Genomic DNA, 6792 nt, shown 5'->3' on the forward strand with positions numbered 1-6792 from the left:
CTAGCCAGAAGTTCATGCAAACATAAAACTAGTCACACCACTTACACACCCAATATGAAATTGCCTTTTTCTCAGCATCAACTAGCTTTAAAACAATCCTTTAATAAAACCATTATGTCACTGATGACAATCCTCAAGTCTCTAGTTGAATCCTTAATTCCAGTCATTCTTCATCGGTGTACTTATGGCATCATTGGCAACCAGAACGCTCACCACCTGTTCACTCAAGGACCTTTTCCATAGTTCCTAGCTCATAGTAACCGGCAATATATTCATATAATAGAATGGAATCTCCGTGGAAGATCAGCAAGATCAACCCACAGATCCATATAAAAGAGCCATGGACTCATTCGTTGAGGACCAGCAAGGTCAATCAACCAGATCCATGCCCGATTTCGGAAAACAACTCTTACTCCTTGTTCCAATATCTTCCACGACGCACGTGTGGGTATCTTCGGCGACCCAGAGCCCGAGCACCGTATGGTCAGCACCCTCTAGGATCCTTCGCAGGTGACCTAGCGCTTCACTCATAGGCCGCTTCCTTGGTCCCTAATCCACCGTACCGGAAGCTCACCATTTAAATCGAACCGAGGCTGGTCAAGACCTCGGCCGACCTTGCTACGTGAGACATCCTCCATTGACTCTCCGTCAGCAGTTGCAACTTTATCAGTTAGGTCTCCTTGACCTTAATCTACAAGACGGTCAAAATGCTTCCCCAGCATTCTTGACATAAAACATTCATTTACAAACAGTTCACAAAATACAGTTTCTATATCGAACTCTCATCTTTCCACATTATCCCTCCTTAGTCCACATTACTTATTCCACATTCCATTCAATGTGTACTCATTCTCATCCATTTCCTCATATCGACGACACATTAATTCACATACACATTCACATTCACATCCATACATCCACATCTACATGCATACATCCATTTTTACATCCTCATTTATACATCCACATCCCATATCCACATTCATACATACACATCCATATCCACATCCATATCCACATCCATACATCCACATCCACATCCACATTCACATCCATACATCCACATCTACATGCTTACCTCCATTTTCACATCCACATCCCATATCCACATTCATACATACACATCCATACATCCACATCCACATGCATACATCCACTATCACGTCCTCATTCATACATTCACATCCACATACATACATACATCCACATCCACATTCCCATTCACATCTATACATCCACATCCACATTCCCATTCACATCTATACATCCACATCTACATCCACATACATACATACATCCACATCCACATTCCACATTCATATCTATACATCCACATCTACACATTCACATACATCCACATCCACATTCCCATTCACATCTATACATCCACATCCACATTCCCATTCACATCTATACATCCACATCTACATCCACATACATACATACATCCACATCCACATTCCACATTCACATCTATACATCCACATCTACATCCACATTCACATACATCCACATCCACCTTCCCATTCACATCTATACATCCACATCTACATCCACATTCACATCTATGCATATACATCTTCATGCATACATCCATTTTCACATTCATACATCCACACTCCCATCCCCACATCCACACATCCACATACATACATCCATTTCCGCATTCCCATTCATATAACCCCATATGCCTTCACATCTAATCTTTTACATCACATCCATTCTCACCCTATCACAACCCATATACATCTTATCCTATCACATACACTTCTTACCTCATCCCATACGCATCTTATCACATCTTAATTTATCTTATCACCTCCTAACTTATTTCATAAGCATCTTATCACCTCTTATCACATCCTATTACATCTCATATCTATTTATAGAATACAAGAGAATTCTTATATTCGATATAAGATTTCTTTACACATTTGTCCTCTTTTGCTCTCTGGCTCCCATGGGTGTGCTCTTCATATGCGAGATTGTATCCTGTAACTTGAGGATGTGGTCCTCTTTCTCTTTGCCCTCTCTCTGTAGCTGTAAAATATTATTTTGTGCAATTTCGAGAGCTTGTTGCACACTACTCAAAGTGACTTGCAAGCTATGAATTTATGAGTTTAGAAATTGAACCTTCCATGCATCACATATACTTAAGCGTTTATTATATCCAAGGAGCCTCACCCTCTCCAACAAAATGAATGAATGAGGATAGGTATGTGAAAGGTGGAGAGAAATTTGAAGAAGGATCATTAGGATATAAATACCCATCAACCCAAAGATCCACATTACAATGACCCTGATGTCTTCTTTCTTGCTTCTCCTGTGCGTTTAGACGTTCTTTTCTGATAGGTGCATATTCATTCAAGATGCGAATATGCAAGTCTATCTTCCTCACTCGTGATGAATTTGAGGTGTTTGTTATTTCTGTGAGTGCCATAGTAGACACAATGGAAGATGGTAGATAGCTTGGATCCCAAAGAGAAGCTTGAAAGAGAGACCTTCTGCAATGAGAGAAGGGCTTGGGGGAGAGAGAGAGAGAGAGAGAGAGAGAGAGAGAGAGAGAGAGAGAGAGAGAGAGAGAGAGAGAGAGAGAGAGAGAGAGAGAGAGAGAGAATCTTTTAGTTATTGAGTCGGACAGAGAGGAGATGTGATAGTAATCAATGAAGAAAATGGTCTTTAGGTGGGTTTGCTATAAAATATAAATTTTAAATTGCTAGCCTATCCAAAAATTTAAATTTAAATTAAACATTTAAATTAAAAAACGTAAGTTTTCCTTGTCTTTTAATGACTTGATTCAGAATTTGTGGGAACTTCAAAAACGCAATGAAAGTGTATTAAACGAGATTGTCTTTTAGTGACTGTTAATATGAAATTTAGAGGAAACTTCAGAAGGTGAGAATGGTGCACAAATTCTTGTTTGTGCTCTTGCTTGGCCGTTTGCTTGTGGGTAATAGTATTCTATGCACCACAAGGAATCCTTTGAGCAAGAACTCCACTATTCATTGATAAAATACAATACGTACCATGACCGCTCACTATTTCCAGTAGGCAACCAAATGCATGCATAGGTTCCCTTAGTGGATGGTGGTGGGCTAATGGGACCCACAAACTGTGTAGGCCACCATACTTCGACCCATAGAACCTTACGGGCTATAATCCTAGGTAAACTATCCTCCACCTATGCTAGAATGGGCTTACGCAACAACAGTGACAAAGTCATCTTCATGAACACATTTTCTCATTATGCCATTTCATTCTTGCTATTAATTAGCAAGGGGTTGCCTTCCTCCTGCTCGCTCTGTCTTTCTTTATGGAACAACCAATTAAAAATCCATTGGCGAAGAAATGGGTAATCTCTTTGCTCCATTCCAATACATGTGGTTAATGTGGAGCAAAATCGGGAAGATAATCTTTTCTGTTTGAAACTTTGGAAAGGTGATCAGCATGGACATGCAATGACCCCTTTTCACACGATAATAGTGAAATCGAATTATAAAAGAATGAGCAACCATTTGGTGATGCGCCCCATGGTGCAAGTCTTGTCACTAAATAAAGCAGTGCCTAATAGTCAAAAAAGAAAACAAACTTGCTAGAAGATAATGTCTGTACTTCTTTACAACATACCATGGCTAACCCCCCCTCTCTCTCTCATTAGTGGTTGTGTAATTGCGCTCAATGTCATGGAGAGTTGACGCAAGTAAAGGTCACAAAGAAGTCCATGTTGTGCTCTCTTGATTGTGCTAACACACATCCAATAGCGAATGCTGAAGTGTCGATATGCCCATGGAAGATCATGGGGACTGTCATTCCTTTGTACACAAGCGACAGGTAACACGACATTCATTTAGCGCCGCTTTCGAAGTCATGTCTTGTTCATGGTAACTTTCGGCGATCCTTTTATCTTGGGTATGGTGGGAGAGTGCTCAATGTGGCATGACTCATCCTCTTCATCTTTAGGTTTCAGTTAAGTTGTGTGGGCTCTCAGGTTCCCATGCATCCACTTGGATAAGTCTCTCCAAAGTTGAGGATTCCCTTGTAAAAGAAAACTTATTGGGACTCGGACTTTTGAGGATAAGAAGGCTGTAAGGCTTGCTATGTCCCGCGGGTGATATTCACACTCACTTGCTCCTTTTGGCTTGGGTATGATGGGAGAGTGCTCAATGTGGCATGGCTCATCATCCTCCTCTTTAGGTTTAGGTACAATTGTGTGGGCTCTTAGGTTCCCATGCATCCACTCGGATAAGTCTCTCCAAAGTTGAGGATTCCCTTATAAAAGAGAACTAATTGGGACTTGGACTTCCGAGGGCAAGAAGGCTATGAGGCTTGCTATGTCCCACGAGCAATATTCTCACTCACTTGGTTCGTACCCACTCTAAGGTGGGCTTGGACCTACCAATGTTTAAGGGATGTAAGCACTGATCCTTCCCTAGGAGGCAATGTCTTTGAAGGGGAGAATGTGAAGTCATCGACAAATCACCTCGGAGAAAATGTTACGGTGACTATAATGACCTATTTCGTGAGCCCTCCTTCACGAGACTATTATTACCCATGGAGGCCAACCATTGCCTCTTGGTGAGTCCTCCTTTCTAGGGGTCTGGTTGGATTGGTTCTAATGGTAGAGGCCCCGAAATTGGCTCTTTTTGCGGCCTCTTGAGAATGGTTATATTTACGGTCAAGGTCATTGGCATGTTATGAGGTTCCCTCATTGCTTCACAAGGTTGGGATACTCCTTGAGTTTTCCTAATCAACATGCTTCTTTTCTTTTAGAAGAGTAGGTTTGAGCGGGAGATCACTCACTGTCTCTACGAGGGAGGCAACTTTGGACTTCTCGTCCAAATTTTTTTTCGATAGAGTCAGGACATCGTTTGAGCAGCAGATTACTCGTTGCCTCCCTCGCTCGATGTCTTCGTGAGGGAGGCATCTTCGGAGCTCTTGTCTGAACCACTTTCGATAGCCACGACATCGTTGTCCTCGATAATCGAGCCGTGGAGGAATAACGTAAGGGGCACCACAAACAGGGCAATTCGTTAGGATTCCGAGCCAGCACGATGGCTGGAAATGCACGTGTTTCCTGTGCGGCGTGTGAACATCCCCTTTGTAATGAAGCAATTGCAAGGTCCATGTGAAAGCTCACATGTGACACACACACGAAAACGCTCTCGAGTCTCTATCACACACACAAATGGAAAGAGTGAAGAGTCATTCTTGGGGGCATTAAAGGCCATGTGAAGGAACAAGGGGCCATGTGAAGGGATCAAAAGTGGTAACATCAAAGGCCATGTGAAGGGATGGTGGCCGTGTGAATGGCTATCATTTTCGTGGCATGTAAAACCCTAATCAAAGAGATCATAATAGGCATGGCATGTGAAACCCTAATCAAAGAGATCATAATAGGCATGGCATGTGAAACCCTAATCAAAGAGGGGTTGAAGACATCTATTTATTAAGCTTTCGTGCAGTCTAAGCACTCATCCTTCTCTCTCCCTCCCCCTCTCTGGATAGGCCCGCTCTGTGGCAAAGCTCAGGAGGGATAGCGCCTCTTCTCCCCCACGAGTAGAGCTCGTCAAGCCTTTCTTTTGGTTTCTGGGCGCTATCTATCCTGGGCTTTGTGACAGATCTGGCCTCTGATTCGGAGAGGTTAGATATCTGTGCGAGCGCGGCTACGGCGATGTGCTTTCTCTTATTCAGGTATGCCATCACTTACCTCCTGACTGTTAGGGTTCCGTCTGAGGCATGTCTAGGGTTTCTTCCATGGCACGGCGTTGCAAACCGTGTGGTTTTTCCTTTATTGGGCAGAATTGGGAGCTTGCACTGAAGGTCATTTTCGCTGAGCATCTTGGAGCCTTATAATGTTTAGCTCTCTGCTTTATCTAATCTAAGTTTTATGCCTGTATTTTGCTGTGAATTAATCAAAATATCTTGACCGTAATGTGTAGTTACTGTTTAAATCATATGAAGGATGAGTCTAATTGATGCAATTTTGGTTTGATCTCTCCACTTTACCTTGATTAAATCTCTCCACATGAGGTATAAGCTTTGTTTAATCTTTGTTAATTTTTTGCAGGTGACCTTAGCATGGAAAAATCTTAGCTGAGAATATATTTTGAAAATATTTAGGTCATGTGAATCTCAATTGCTCCAAAGCACGCCTTTATGGTAGATCTAACTTGGTTATGTCTCAAATATGATATTATCAGCACAACTTCATTTGAGTAGGACATGTGTATTAGTTATGTGACATTCTGTCTGTATGCTACTCTATAAAAATGCTCTATTTTACATTAAAATAATTTATGTCAAAATATAGTGCAACTAGACAAATGTTATAGCCTTCCCAATATATATTCTTTTGATGTGTTAGAATTTAGACAGCTGATCATTAGATTTTACTTAAAAGTTATGTATACTATCACATTTCTAAGACATTCTAGGTTGTGTTCAATACGGTTGTTTCTAGAAGGAAGCCAACCTCTAGGCTTAGACTCAAATGTCATTTCTTAAGAAATGTATTTTTGACCACTTGTTATGTTAGGCAACAAATCTATGTAGCAAAAAGCCGTAAAGCTGTTTCGAGATTTATGTTGAAGATAGCAAGCATGTATATATACCCGTACAAAAAGGTGGGCTAGGTTACTCCACAAGAAAAAGGAATTGTGGGCTAGGGTACTCCACAAGAAAAAGAAACCTTACTCGCAAGTGGTTAAAGAAATAAAGATTTTCTTGCTTTGAAGATTGTCCATGCAACATTGCAAGCAAGAAGTAAGGGGCTTCTTTATCAAACATGTTTGG

General features: G+C 41.3%; 1 long non-coding RNA gene across 1 annotated transcript; it reads left to right on the forward strand.

Annotated features, from left to right (window-relative positions):
• Positions 1 to 5369: 5369 nt before the first annotated feature.
• On the forward strand, positions 5370 to 6483 carry LOC147608943 (uncharacterized). Its single transcript, XR_015264349.1, has 2 exons — positions 5370 to 5691; positions 6068 to 6483. It is a non-coding gene; the product is annotated as an uncharacterized LOC147608943 (long non-coding RNA).
• Positions 6484 to 6792: the final 309 nt, after the last annotated feature.

The sequence above is a fragment of the Cibotium barometz genome, chromosome 52 (genome assembly GCF_041138505.1).
Source record: "Cibotium barometz isolate CiBa-2024 chromosome 52, ASM4113850v1, whole genome shotgun sequence".
Taxonomy (NCBI): Eukaryota; Viridiplantae; Streptophyta; class Polypodiopsida; order Cyatheales; family Cibotiaceae; genus Cibotium; species Cibotium barometz.